Raw genomic sequence first — 16,667 nt, forward strand, 5'->3', positions numbered from 1 at the left:
ATAAGATGTAGATTTTTTTTTTAAAGATCTTTTATTGACCCCCAAACATACACCACAATGGCCCCTGAATATATAATAAAATATTTACTACCGTTCTGTACGATTTCTTTGTTTGCTTTGCGTTGATGTTAATTGATAAATTATTCATGCTATTCATATTGATATGTTTTATTGTATGCAACTCTTTGTACAAACATTTATATGGAATTGATTTTGTTTAAAATTTAATGAATAAGATGTAGATGTTATTGCAAACTCTAAATAGTTACCCCCCCCCCCCAAAAAAAAAAAAATGATATTCGGTGTGACTTTAATTCATCTATCAAATATGTCCTCTTACTACAAGCACTCTCCTTAAAGAGGCTGGTTGGGCGCGTGTAAAATGAAATGATAACCGTTCTAAATCTTGTATATAAGTATCTAGATTTAGTTTTTCAGTTAATTTTTGAAAATTAAAGTTCGCAGAAATACGTTTGTAAATATTTTTCAAACATACAATTGTTGATGTCATAAATTTATTCCGAAAAAATTATAAAAGGCAGAGCTTAATGACCATTCTATGTTCTCTCATCACATCCATTCGACGCATTCATAATTGTATGTATCATCTATCCTATTCCCATGGTGTCACGTGCCTAAAGAGATACCAACCCAGCAAACCGGGATATGTTGGGCAACCGTATTCTGGCATGAAAAAAGGGCATTTTTCTAAAATACTTTCCCGTATTTTTTTCTGACAAATGTTAACATTTAATGGCATCACCATTTCGGATATGCAAATTCTGCAATTGAATGGCGTTATTTCTGAAATTAAAAAAAAAAGCGTTTACTTGCGTGCATATTTGTAGAATTGTAGAATTAGATGGGTATATCAGTAAATATCGAATGATTATTGGTCTATGTGACGAACGGTTGATGGACGAAAATGTATAGTATGTATTATGTTAGGCGAGTTGGTAATTGGACGTGATAATTGAAATAACGCGAATTAATCTTTTTAGCTGACAAATGATGTCATAGCGAATTGTGTGTCGCCGTACTGAAAGGTCAAGGATTATTCTATCCATGGTCAGATGATAGCAGATTGAAATTTAAGATTAAGAGGGTAGCGAAGTAATAAACACCTTTGATACCAGCAGATCGCAGAAAAAACAATTTTTTTTAATATCCCAGGCAAATGACCTTGTCAATTTTACATGGGCTGTTGACAAAGTATGAAGACGTTCTTCAAGTTTTTGAGATTCAAGTTTATTTTATTTCTCAACTCAATGATACAACATAGGAAATAATCACACAGAAATAAAATAATAACCATATAAATCAATAAAAATTAATATACATTGCAAGCAATATGACTATACAAGCAAAGTAAATAAGTAATCATGGTAAACATGAAATAACCATTATATAGGACCATAGAAGGTAATTGTTTTTTGTGCAAAGAGAGTAAGGGTACGGGGATGGTGGAAGCGTCAGGTTGGATAATTGTGAATGGCGTTCTTTTTTGTAAACATGATCATCAAAATGTTTGGTAGTTCATTTATGTTCATTTTGTACATGAATTGTTCTGTATGGAATAGAATAGATCCAGAAAATGGAGGAGATTTACATTGTAGAACAAATCATTAGTTTGACAACGAAAAGGAACATTATTTATAATCCTTTAAACCTTCTTTTGTAGAATAAGTATTCTGCCAATGAGACTCTTGTAGCGTTACCCCAAGCCAGTATTCCATAATTAAAATACGGAAGTATAAGAGAATAATGAAGTGTAAATAATGTCGATTTTGGAAAGAAGTGTCGAAGTTTATTCATAATGCCAACATTTCGCTATACAGTTTTGGAAATATTTTGAATATGAATGTTCCATTTAAATTTATTGTCAATTGTGAGCCCTAACAAATTGGTTGATGTGACCCTATTGAGAGGCGTGTTGTCCAAAAGGGTGTCTCTAGGTAGATTTCGCAAAGTGTTACTGAGTAACATAACATTTGTCTTAAGGATGTTTAGAGATAATTTGTTGGCTTTAACCCAATGTACTAAACGTTTTAGAATAATGGAGGCTTAATTTGTATTTTAATTGTATTTGTCTGTTTTTTGTTGTTGGTGGTAACAATGTTTGTAGTAGAAAGAAGCGTAATTGGGTTAGCATGAGAATACAATAAGTTGGAATTGTCTGCAAATAAAATGAAAGGTTGAACGTCTGAAGATTTATAAAAGTCTTTTATGTATATGATAAATAACAAGGGGCAAATTATTCTTCCCTGTGGAACTCCACAATTTATTGGTCGTAACGCTGAATTATGACTTTCTATTTGTACATATTGTTTTCTTTTTGATAAGTAATTCCTGAACCATTCCAAGGCTTTCCCCTATAACACTATAATATGACAATTTTACTAAAAGAATATTATGATTAATTGTATCAAAAGCCTTGGAAAAGTCCAGGAATATCACAACATACACTGTGCTTTTTCAATCTTAAAGCGTCTTTAAATATCAAAACGTTGTTGTATATGCATCACAAAAAATCCTAAGTGAACATATTTCCCACATGACTGCCGAAAGTTCTTTAATAGACCGGTTTACTAACATATATGTATTCAAAATTATGCATACCAGTTTAACAAAGGTTGCCCCTAACAACCAGAAAACAACTAATGTATGCAAAGTGGATTCCAAGTATTGAAATACCATTGTTAGGTACATGTTAATGGAATAACTCGTTACTAGGCACCGAGGGAAGAAACATCCATACATTTGACTACATTAGTAAACCGGTCTATTGAATTATACTTTAATTGCAAAACATGTGGGCATGCCATACAGTGGTTTGGTTTCTGACAAGTTCTTTTTTTTTTCTTTCTTTTCTGTGTTTGTTTCTTTCCAGAAAAACAAAATAAGAAATATGAATTCGTGTTCCTTTCTAGGTCTCCGGAAATTTGTGGTAATGTTTACCACGAGGGTAGTTACAGATGTGGGACATGCGATATCTTACAAGTTAAACCCAAAAGCATTGGCAAACCACAGAATATCACTTACAATTTCAATGTCTTGAACAGAGTGCATTGAAGGGGCTCGTTTGAGGCTGGAGGCAATTTCAGATCATACATAGGGTAGGGCCACTGGCGGATCCAGGGGGGGGGGGGGCAAAGCCGGCCCGTGCCCCCCTGCCATTTGAGAGGAACAATTTGTAATGTTAACATGCCTTTAAAAGAGAAGTGTGCCTCCATTTTGAAAGTGAAGACCTTTTTTCCTTTTCTTTTTGCTTGTAATTTTTTTTTTCTCGTACGAAATGTCCTTTTTTTAAAACCTTTTTTTGCTTGTCAATATGCCCCACCCCCCTTTGAAATCTCCTGGATCCGCCCCTGGGTAGAGCATAGTTTCAATGGATACCTCGCTGTAATTGACAACGAGGTAATCCAAGGAAGATATTAACAACTTTCTAAAAAAAAATTCATAGATATGATTTTAAATCCCTTCATGAATTCGTTTTTATCTATATGGACGGTTTGTCTAAGAAAGTGATTGGGACAATTGCCCCATGTGCAGGGGCCGCGGAACCGGGGGGCTGGGGGGGGGGGGCTTCAGCCCCCTCCCCCCCCCCCCCCACTTTTTTCCAAAACCGTGTACAAAAACGTAAAAATGACCATATGATTGTGATTTTTAGCATGGTCAGCCCCCCCACTTTTGGCTCAGCCCCCCCACTTTGAAAACCGTTCCGCGGCCCCTGATGTGTACTGCCTCTCTCCACACACACATCTTTGTCGGTGCACGCTTTACATTCCACGAAACCGTTTACCTTGGTCATGTTGGTTGTGTAAGACATGGAAGAAGCAAAAAGAAAAAAATACACATTCATCACAAAGGCACAATATCACCCAAACATAAAGAGATAAATTATAGATAAATAATAGTGATAATGATGAATAGATTAATAAATAAATAAGTGGAAAACTAAATAAATGAAACTACCCAAAAATGAATACAAATGGAAATAAATATATAAAAGTTTTTAATAAATAAATATAAATTTTAATAAAAAACAAATACAAAATCAAAATAAAATATAAAAGGAGAAGAATAAGAAGAAGAGCAAATAACAAAGAAGAAGATGAAGACGAAGAAAAATAAGAACATGAAGAAGAACAAGAGCAAGAAAACAAAGAAGATGACGAAAAGGAAGAAGGAGAAGAAGAAAAAAAAAGAAGAGGAAGAAGATAAAATTGAGGAAGAAGAAGGAGAAATCGAGCAATCATGACAAGATTAAAAACAAGTGTTGATCACTTGACCTTCCGCCACCCTGAGGTTTGCGTCCCAGGAAAAAAAAATATTTCAATATTTCAATGAAAATTTGTGCTGACATTCAACTTTTTCCCGACCGTGCGTCATTCATATTTTACGGAAAATGTCTTACGAAAAAACAAAACAAAATATTTAAGTTATGAACTTTGTTTTACAAAAGATTGCAGTAAAAGCCAGAAAAACTCACTTAAAATCATAATTTGCTCGTGCAAGTTGAAATTTCGTAGCACCACTTTCCATTTTTTTTATGTCATGCAAGCATCATGTTGAGATGGGCTTAAAATGAAAGAGGGGAAGCATATTTGTTAATGATGTAATTATCGTGAAGTCAATTTATGATTATGATGGCAAAACAAAATGACACTGAAATAAGGTTTATTTTTGTTTTAACGCACTGTACATTAATTAGTCGCTGCTACAGGATAACTTGATTGAGGAACAACCTCGAAATGGCATGGATATTTTTTTCTCAATCGAATTGTAGGGGTATTATCAAGTTACATCTTCCAAATTTCTATTTTCCATATTCTCAATCCGTGTTTTGTTTAATTGAATTGAATTGATTTTATTCAGAAAGTAATACAAACAAATTAACAGGTCTCGGAATATACATCAAACGTTAAAGTGTCCGTACAAGTTTGTTTTCCTCACTTTCTCCCTATTTTCGCCTATTTTAAAATACATATTTACCTTTTGAACAGCCAAAGGGGGCCAGCGCCCCTGCACTCCGACAATTTTCCGTGGCGCCCTCCTTAAATGCATTAGGGCGAATAACAAGAATCAGCCTAACTTTAATCAAGACAACAGAACAACAAAACAAGATATTTGTCTGAACTCGGTCGAATTGTTATCGTTTGCCCTTTATACCGATCCGCAAAACAAATTAAAATAAACATATTTGTATGCAGTTCGCCAATACCTGTTACATTATAATATCTTCATTTTTTTTCTTTTCTGACAATTTTACTAAATCTTTCCTTATTGTTTTGGAATATTTCCCCCCCCCCCCCTCCTATCAACTTTAACCTCCATTTAATTGTGCTCATGGAGGAAATGTTCGTAAATAACAATCGGTATGGAGTTTGTTCTTTCTCTCTCCTCCTCTTCACCCCCCATCCTCCTCTCTTTCTCTCGCTCATTCTATCTTTCCCTTCCCCTCTCTTTAAATTCATGGAACACTTGCGATTCAGTCTTTATAACTAAAGATTCTCCTGAGAATTGACGAAATTACATCTGAGGTATTCAATACGCGATATGCATGGGGCGATCGGATACGTTTATTAACTTGATTCATTTGAGTTTTTTTTATCTTTTTTTTTTTCTGGATATTTATTGTGCGTTGGAAAAGGCAAAGACATTGCCAGCCTCAATCGATTTCCTTTTTCCCCTTTTAAAAAAGAATTATTTCAGAGGCCTAGTATTAATGACTTTAATTAACAACAAGAAATTTAGTAGGCTCATCTTTATTTTTCCTGAAACGGCATGTTTTGCCTGCAAAACATGTTTTGTCCTTGAACATGCTGGATATAATAAATAAATTGCAGACTCCCATGGCACCTGAAGTTGACTGTAGATTTAATTATTGCAAATGATTTACTAATGGCAAAGTTTTGAAGCATCTCAAGTCAGTTACATAATTTATTTAAATCATTTTGAATTTACTTACTGTATTAATCACAATTATAATTCATTAATCCATCAATTTATTTAGTTAATTGAATATATCGACTCATTGATTATTCACTTTATTATCTATCGATCTTTTCATTGATGCACTTTTTTATTGATTAATTAATATTTTTCATGAATACATTTATTTATTTATTTCCGTATTTATATGTTTCCTTAATTTGTTTATTCGTTTATTATATTCATTCATTTTTTCATTTATCTACCAATAATATCATGATATATTCATTCAGTTTGAAAATCATTAGATAAATAAGAGTTATTTTCACAATAAACGATAAACGCATTTTAATACAAGTACTTACTTGCACCGACCATGCTTACGGTAATATAATAAATCATAGACAATTGATATGGACGTCAGGACATTTCGTCACAGGTAATAAACTTTTAATCGGAGCTAATTCCAGTATAAAATGTTTTAAAAGGGTTGCCGAATCTCCGAGGACTCCCTGCTGTCAAACAAAATCTGTCTTTAATCTGTTAATCGACTTTGAGATACTTATACTGTAGTGTGAAATTTATGATCCCATATAAAAAAATTACCCTTTTCGCGGTTGTCATCTTCGATATTGTGCCGTTTGAAATTTGGTTTGTACCATCACATTTGATTATTGCGTCTGGCAATTTGGTAACCCAACCATACCGGAATAGGGCCCCTAAATTCCCAAAAGGTCGGGTCCAGTTTATCCGATGCTTCGTGAATATTATCCGTCAAATATACGAATGTTCGGGTCGAATTTACCCGAACATGCCGAATGAATGTTTTGTGAAAACTATTGCCGGAACGTTCGGGTCGGGTAAATTGAACACGGTCTTTTGGGAATTTAGGTTCAAGCCTGTTATTGAATGGTCAGGTTATGCGATTGCCCGAGTGGACGCGATATAAACCCCGCACTCTAAAAAATATTGGGTAAAAATTATCAATGAGGGTAATTATGTGTCCAACCAAAATTGGGCATTTCTTTTGGGCATTTTCTTTTATCCTGTGTGATGAAAATGTTGCTCATTCTAAAGTAATTGCTGCTTTTTTTTAACCTTACTGGACAATATGCTGCCCGCATTGGGTAAAATACTGCCCCAAATCGGTTTGGAAACATAATTACCCCCGTGCTGGTAAAAAGAAATTACCCAATATTTTTTACAGTGCATGTGTTGGCACAAGCCTGAATTTTAATGTAAAAGAGAAAGTTGGTGTGCATGAAAAATGAAATGAAAAAAAGGCTCTTTCTATTGCAATTCGACACGTATAAAGAGGAATACGGCCTTGGTCATACAATGTTGTGTTGGAAAGGAGAAAAATAAATTGAACATAATGGTGAAAGTTTGAAAGAAATCGGACAAGGAATAATAACGTTATAGCCGCTTTAAGATGGAGATCAATAAGACTCTGTAGATTTCAAATTGGCAACTGGGTAAAGTAAATTATGACAGGTGGCATTAAGGACAACTTTCCCATAGGCCATGTACTTAATAATCAGGGATTTGTGGTTTTCTCCTATAAGTACCCATGCCCCAGGGGCAGTAAATATAAATATAACCCAGGTAGTATATTGTTTTATGTCCTCATGGAAGAAAAATATAATTTGAAATAAAACTTTTGGGAAAAATGAAATTTTAGCCATTTTATGTATTGGAGTACATGGCAGAGTAGTCCCTGCCTTACATCACATATGCGGTCAATTTAAAATGTCCATGGGTATAGTGATTACCAATATTTACAACTTTTAAAAAATCATAACTTTCTTATTGTTTGTCCAATATTGTTCAAATATTCACATATCAACTTGTCTGATATATCTTTTTCCTATAAAAAGGTTTTTTATTTGGGTTGGATTCCCCTTTGATAAAAACACCAGTAGTCGCAACAATCTGAAAAAAGTACAAACAGAATCCAATAACATAAGCACTTATACGGGCATTTTACCAAGTGCTAATTATTCACTCTCAAGGTCATGTGCTTAGCTGTGCTGGTGAACATCTTTTTTTTTGTCAGCTTCGATTTCAAAATTTCAAGGAGTAATATTCATTTGAATGTAAAATATCTATATTTCAGATGATATGTCGATAATTATCGTTGGATTTAATGACTTCCTCGTAAAATCATTGATTACATAGTAGCCTTGAAGTGTCTAATCAATTATTTTTTTTCGAATGTTTTATATTTTTACATCTGAATTATTATCAATTATGATTTCAAAAAACGTCCATTAGACTGCGGCATTGTATTTTATTGTAATATTTGTATCTTCATTGAAATCATTAATATTGTCATTATTAACATTCTTATTCTAATCTTTATTACTATTATCATTAGGCCCTTTCATCATTATAACTGTCATTATTATCATTATCATGACCACTATTATCACATTCAATTTTATCATTATGTATCATCATTATCATAGCTATAAATAAGAGTATCCCTGTTATCGTGGCATTTTTCATATTTGTTATTGTTGTTATAACTATTATAACTATCAACATCATGATCATTAACGACATTTACATGCACTGTCAGCACCGTCAACATAACCAGAGACACCAACTTACTGCAGGAAGGCCATCAACGCCCTCAAGATCATCAACATCACCACCACAATCTGCAAAGGCGGCAGCTGTAGCTGCTCCATGATAAACCAACTGTCGCAGATGATCCATGTCGCCAGTATCATCGTCGCCAAAAGATGGCGCAATTGCCCTGGCACTGTTTTTTGGCCAACATGGTCGCACGTCTCTATTTATTTTTCTTTATGCTTATGTGATATAGATAATGTTTGGAAATAAAATAGTCATAGCCTTTAGGTGGTTTCAGACCGCCTCGAAGTTCGCCAGTTCCAGGTATTCTCTGATCGGGAAATTTACCCCGATCAGAAAATACCAGGTATTTTGGCGGTCTGAAAGCAAACTACGCGTAATATCCCCGAAAGAAAATACCCGATAAATAGTAGGTACTTGGCGAAATTACGAGAACTTTCGCGGGGATTTTTCCAAGGTCGTGGGTATTTTGGCGGTCTGAAAGCAAATTACGGGAACTTTTAGCCCAGCGAGTCGTTGGGTGCGGCGCCGTGCATGGGTTGCAGCTGCTAGGCTAGTGATTTTGAATTTCGCGCCTTGCTGCTTATCAGACCATACTGCGCATGCTCGTAACTTCAGGAACTTATCCCGAAGGGTATGTTTCAGGGCGGTGTGAATGCAGGAATAATTAATGGGTATTTTTCAGCCTAAAAAAGTTCTCGTAATTTAACGGGGATTCTTGTGATCGAGGCGGTTTGAAACCACCTATTGATCGTGGTCAGTGGCGGATCCCCCCCCCCCTTGAGAGTCATAGTCATTATTTTGAATGTAAATATGCTGTTCTTACACAAGTGTCCACCCCCCCTCGAAAGTTACAACATATATTTTCAATGGGAATATGTTGTTAACACAGAAGTGAAGACTTTTTTAATGTTTTGCTTCTCTAATTTTACGTCGACGAAGTGACCTTCACTTTTCGTGTGAAAACCTTTTTTTTTTGGCTTGTCAAATTTTCATCGGGTATTTTGATCGATCTTGTCTGTGATTTGTTTTTATTCTCTATGTTTTTTGAAATGCCAAATAACATAATAATAATAACAATAATAATACAATTTACCCTCCCCCCTCCCCCGTTGAAAAATCCTGCATCCACCACTGATCATGGTGATCGGTTGCGACTTCTGTTCCCACGCATGATAGCAATTGCCAATGGATAAATTTGGCAATATCATCGTGTCTTGAGATGTACACAGTCCCAGCATCGAAAATCCTGGCACCAAGTTCATGATAGCTTACATCGCCTTTCCACACAGTCTGTAAATGTCGTCTGTATCTGTTCAGAAGACACATTTTTTTTTTCATATGAGAGTCCTCAACACCTGCACCGGCCGCACACATGGGCGGAAATCCCAGGGGGGGGGGGGACGCGTCCCCCTACCTACATGTAAGTAGTAGGGGGACCCAATATCAAATTTCCCTCTACTATTTTTGGTCTTTATGATTGAAAGAAAAACATCATTCAAAATCGAAATGAAACATGTATTCAGTAAGAGATGACCTTATTTTTTGGGTGATAACTTTTTTTTTTGCTTGTCAAATTTATTTTGGTCAAAATGACCTCACATTTGGGGTGATAACCTTTTTTTTATTCATTTTTTTTTTTGCTCGTCAAATTTAATTTGGTCAAAATGACCTTACATTTGGGGTGATAACCTTTTTTTTTCAAGCCCGTTGTCTCCTCTACCTTTGAGGAGAGATTTTCGCCCTTGGCCGCACAGAAACGTTGTTAGCCTACCAAAGCGTTAGCAGTAAGCCCAGTCACATCTTTCGGATTGTAAAGTCAAAACGTTTATTTAAATGTGTAAGTAATACATTGTTGTAACATTAGGCATCGCTGCCACATTAACCTGTTGTAACAGGGCCTCTGTTAGCGCTAACAACGTTTTTGTGCGGTTGATACCAGTTAAGATCGGCATGGATAAACCAATAAGTTTCACCTCCAGGTCCCCGTAACACAAAGCTTAGCGATGAATAGCAAATATGAAAGAACTCTTCTAATTGGTTCCTGGTCAGTATTTTGCGCCAAATACTCAAGTAAAATTGATCTTGTGCGGTCAGTTCATTTGGCGAATGATCGCCAGTCTTTGTGTTACGGAGCCCATGTCCTCCCGACTTAAAGGGGAATGAAACCTTTGGAACAAGTTGGCTTCTGTGGAAACAGAAAATAAAAAAATAAGATCAAAGCAAGTTTGAGAAAAATCGGACAAATAATGAGAAAGTTATGAGCATTTGAATATTGCGATCACTAATCCTACGGAGATTCTCCCATTGGCAATGCGACAAAATTTGTGATGTCACATTTTGATGGACTACATAAAATACCCCTAAAAAAAAATGTTTATTTTTGCTCTTTCTTATGGTGATACAACTCTTTATCCATAATGTATTTCTTAAAAATCTGTATTACATGCCCTCCTATAGAAAGATTGATCTACTGATAGATGTGATAAAAGACATGAAAGAGGCATAATAAGTGAAATATATAGAAAATTAATGGGACAGTTGTTCACATGTGACATCAACCGTCTATGTCGCATTGCCTATGGGGGGATCTACATTGCAATAATGAACTAAACTTCAAATGCTCATGACTTTCTTATTATTCATTCAATTTTTCTCAAACTGTCATTTACCTGTTTCTTTTATTTTTCTGTTTTTTGCCCAAGCTATCTTGTTTCAAGGGTTTCATTCTCATTTATGCAATAATGGTGAGTGCTCACGATATTTCTGTTTTTCACTGTGACAATGAAGGCGCTTGGAGTTAGGTCGATCTGAAAGGGATGGTCCGGGCTGGAAATATATATTTGAATAGATAGAGTAAAATTCACTGAGCAAAATGCTAAAAAAATTATCCAAATCGGACATCAAGTAACAAAGTTATTGCATTTTAAAATTTATCAATATTGTGTGATATGCACATCATCATGAATATTCATTAGGAGGGCTGATGATGTCATATCCCAACTTGAATTTTTCTTATGTTATTTATACATGAAATCATAGTTGATATATTTTTCATACATGTGTAAATGATGTGTCTCTATAAGTTGTGGTAATAAATAACTAATGCATTTAATCAGGTGTCAATTCAATTGTTTTAGTTCTTGGTAAAAAAAATTTGAACAAACCTAATTTCATATAATAAAATACAAAAGAACAAGTGTGGATATGACATCATCAGCCCTTCTAATGAATATTCAGGAAGACATGCCTAAAACTGTTTCACATGAATAATGCACGTCTTTAAAACTTAATGCCTTTGCTAATTGTTTATCCGATTTTGATCAAATTTTCAGCATTTTACTCTGTGTATTTTACTCTATTTATTGAGATTTGAATATCTTCAGCCTAGACCACCCCTTTAAGATTTTTTGTGAAAAGAGCATTTAAGTCTCATCATTATTATTATAATTATTATTATTATCATCATAACTATTATTATATGTATACTTATTTCATTGCATGAACTATTATACCTCTGTAATATAATCACCCCGATAATACGGATCAGTCAATTACTCCTATTCAGGCTTTAAAAGAGTAGTGGTTACGATTAGTTACACCATAGTTGAGCAACCATATATTGCCCAAAACGTTTCGATCATCTCTATCCGGGAAAGACTCTTATAGTGTGGGAACCCACACTAACAAGCTTTGCTTTCGAGTGGGTTCCTTTTTTCATTTATGTATATTATATTTTTTGTGTTTTGCTTTACATTGTAACATTTGTTAAATTTTGGAATGAAAAAAAAAGAATAAATGCAATCAATCAATAACTCAAATCAAAGAAACAAACAAGAACAACAACAACGAAATCATATTTGAAATTATGTGCATTTATTGTACATTAATATTCTTCATTTGCACCAATATAATGGAAATAGTAATCCCTATTCTTTTCAGTTACAGGAGGTACATTACTAGACATAAAACTGCACTCTTGGGTCTAAGAAATCTTCCTTACAAAAGTAGCATTAATAGTTTCATGAATGCGTCATTCACAGTGTAAAATTCACACATCAGACAGTTATTTACAGCCAATGATACATTGATGTGTTTTCGTCGTACAGAGCACATAACTTATATATATCGCATGGGTAGGCTGCCATATGAATTACAATATGTAGTAAATGGTATCGTATTTGTTAAGTGATTGCATTGACAACGACTTGTTTAGTCTTAACAGGATATTCATATTACATTCTTTTATCGATCAAAAAACATTGTAAATCCAATATTGGTTGTTCGAGTTTGACTAAGAAAATTGAATTCGGGACTATAGGCTATTAAAGGGCTCTTACTCTAGTACTTTAGACATTATGTATCATGAGCCGCAATGGCAACATCCCTTAATACCGGCAAAGGTCCCTATTCATTTGAATTGTTATTGCAAATGTGTTATTATAAATGGTTTTATGAAACAGGCACCTGAACAAAAAGGAAAATGGTAAATAGTCAGACGGGTGACACCTATGGCACTCGTTTATGTCAATCAGAGGCTTAGATAAATATGTAGTACTCTTGTGACATATAATATGTTTTGCTTAATGCAATGACAGAACTTTGGAGCCGCTGTTGACCCGCATATTGACACTAAGTTTGATTGAGAAGCGTTTTCGGAATAGCATTACCGGACGTGTTACACAAAATATTGATATTTATCCGTACCGGTACAATTCATGAAAAAAAATAATATCTGGCCAAGTAGTTGACTTCCTTTCACGATGATAGACTATAAGCCTGTCCACGGTTGTAAACTGCGCACGAGCAGAAAAAGGTCATTGCAGACAACCATGAAGGTGGCTTTAAAATTCACTGACATAGGCATTTGTGATTTGATGATTATTCATGTATTCCTTTCAAAATATTTATCACATCCAAGCTGAAGAGTAATAAATAGAGCCTTCATCATCACTGGTATTCGACAGTAGCCTAAACAATAGTCAAATGTGCCAAAGGCAGACAATAAAACAGATTTCCAAACTTTATTCCTGATGTGCTATTCTAGTCACCTGGTCTATACAATCGACAATGCCTTTTGTTCTTAGAATTTGAATACTCTACCGGTAAAGCTTACGCAACATCTACATTTGAAAATGATAGTGCTTATCCTAATGAAAAATCACAAAGGTCATTTGAGAAAAGTTGATCATGAGCTAACCGTGAACTGGCTTATTAGGAGTGTTTGCACCGTGACCGCTTTCGTTAACACGGAAAATAGTTTGTCCAATTTCCCTTCGTGACAAAGAGCAACCGAGAAGTCTTTATCGATAATTAGTCAATCAAAGCAGCAATTTTGTCCTGGGCTCTGGACAAGTGACATAATTATATTAACAATTTGTTGTCAGCTCCGAAACTTAATACAAAACCGCTATTTCGGTTCACCAATTTTCGAAAAGACCCAACTGTCCATTTTCATTATTTTGACGGATGATTTTTTTTTTTTTTTTTTTTTACATTTACAGTGTTTTCGTTCTGGGTCACGATGAAAAAAAACCTAATTATAGCGCTTAAATCGAAAATGTAACATTGCATTTATTAACATTTGCATTAATAATGCATACCGCCAAGGTTTTCGGTATTAAATCTCACCAAACATAACACATCATCACGCATACACCGTGCTATAAAAATCATCTCGGTATGTAGGCCATTAATAATAACATCACCACTGACATATCACATTCAATTGCTACCAAACACACCAAAACGTCAGATTTATATTTTCATAAAAGCAACATATTTTCTACATAGAACATGGAACTGGGACTTTCTCAACAAACACACTTGAACACTGTACACGGTGTCTTGATCACCTTGGCGGAATGCACCCTCACACTAAACAAATAGAACCCATGAGGCAAAACACACCGAAATGATATTTTGAGCTTCATAATTAGAAAAAAGAATGTCTACCTCCAGCATGTCCAGCAAAAAATGTTATATGAATTAATCATTTTAATAGAGAAGGATCGAAAAAGCATAAATCTGAAAATCTATTAAACGCGAATGATAGGGTCAGTGATTCCACTCACTCAACGTATCATTCGTATTTTATTACATTAAATTCAAGTATAAAATGATTAACCTGGCCCAATCATCACTTCGTCTAATCACCATTTCGCCTATGACCATTTCGTATCATAACCAATTGGTATAATATCCATTTCATTTTAGACACTTAGTCAAATAAGACCAAATGGTATATGGACTAAATGGTTAATGGACCAACTGTTTATTAGACGAAATGGTGAGTGGACAAATTGGCAATTAGACCATGTGGACAGTGGATCAACTGATAGTAGACGAGTTGAAAATTGGACGAATCGTCATTAGACGAATTGGAAATAAACCGATTTGACGCTCTTCACTGCATCAAAATTTATATACGAAAATTGCAATCGGACACATTCAATCACAAAGTTTACGTATTATATCGGGAAAATGTAATGACATAATCATATAAAATACAAATGAATAGGAGTCACACACGATCATTCATCATTTCATTAACCAGGTTAACGTGTCATTAGTGCTTCACGCGTTCAGATGAAAAAAATAATTAATTCAATAAACCAAGCTTTTTGTTTTTGTTATTTATTTTCCAAACCACCTTATCGTATTATATGTTATATTTGATTATCTAATCTCACCTTTGATAGCATCTTATTTCATTTTATCTTATCTGATCATTATAATCTATTTTTTACCATTATTCTCAATTCCAGAACTCATTTTAGTAAATCTCCAGCACCTGATTGAACTATGGTTAGCACAAAGATTTTTTTTTTAAAGAGCTACATGCATTTCATTTTTTTCACTTGGCCTTATAGCCTCTCGCACTCAGCTGTCCTTTGTTTCAACGCAGATCACTCAAATTAATTTGAAAATCATAATAGATCATGCATATGTGTATAAAGCATTCCACATTACCCCCAAACTCATTCGGTCACTCTCAAATCAAGCCATACTCAGATTACATGGATTTAAAATATAGACTGTGAATAGTTTCCAGTCAAACTCTGGATTGAATTTGAAACCTAACACGATGCTTTCTTTAATCTCAAATGATTTGCATTCAAATCTTAAAGTTTTAAATTAAAAATGTTTATAGATTTAATCTAGGCCCAATGTTAGGCTCGCCGGTCAGTAATCCACAGCTGATCTGGGTTAAGTTTAAATCCATGAAACAGGAATCATCTCTTATACCACAATTAGAACACTCAACCATTACATGAAAACTCCTCGCTTATCATCTGCATAATTAGGACTTTACCGTACACAATCAAAACACCCACCCACACCCGCACAACCACGCATGCGGACACGCACACACACACACACACACACAGACCCAAATTGGATTGCTACCCACACGCCATGAACACTGACTAAAAATGATACAGTAGGACTGTAGAACCAGACACTAAGAACCAGTGTTAAATCTCAGAAACACAACATTTTCAGGGAAGGTGGGTTCAAATGCTGGTGAAAAGAACATAATTGTGTATCACCTGGATGAAATGATCATTACAGATCAAATTCATAAACGATAAATGTATGTCCGTTGTGAACATCATTGGTGTCTTTTTTATGAAAGAAACTGTTCATTTGAAGAAAAAAAACGACATCAAGCCTTAGTTGCCTTGAGCAGACAAACTAGTAGAATCGGCTTGCAATAAAAGGCAATCGACCCGTGCTGCTCAGGTACATTAATGTATTTTCATCTCTTTAAGTCTGCTTGCGGGGGTAAATGCTGTTCCTTCAGCCTCTTACATTTACGTGTATAATACGCAGGTGGGTGATAGGATATACACACACCCTTCGAGCTGTGTATGAGTTAGGATAACATTTGTGTAACATGTATCCGACTAAGATTTAATATACTCCTATATGCCCCCATCGATTATTTCCTTCGCTGAGGAAATTGCAATTCTAAAACAGCAATATTCGATCTAGAAAAAATGCATTGTTTCGGTCATTATGATCAAGATGAGTAAACAGACACAGGTGTGATGAAAATATAAAAAAACTAACCTCATAATGTCTTTGAAATAGTGCTGACACTTTCTAGTGTCGTTAAAAAGGCTATGAAA

Source organism: Lytechinus pictus, chromosome 13 (genome assembly GCF_037042905.1).
Source record: "Lytechinus pictus isolate F3 Inbred chromosome 13, Lp3.0, whole genome shotgun sequence".
NCBI classification, from domain to species: Eukaryota; Metazoa; Echinodermata; class Echinoidea; order Temnopleuroida; family Toxopneustidae; genus Lytechinus; species Lytechinus pictus.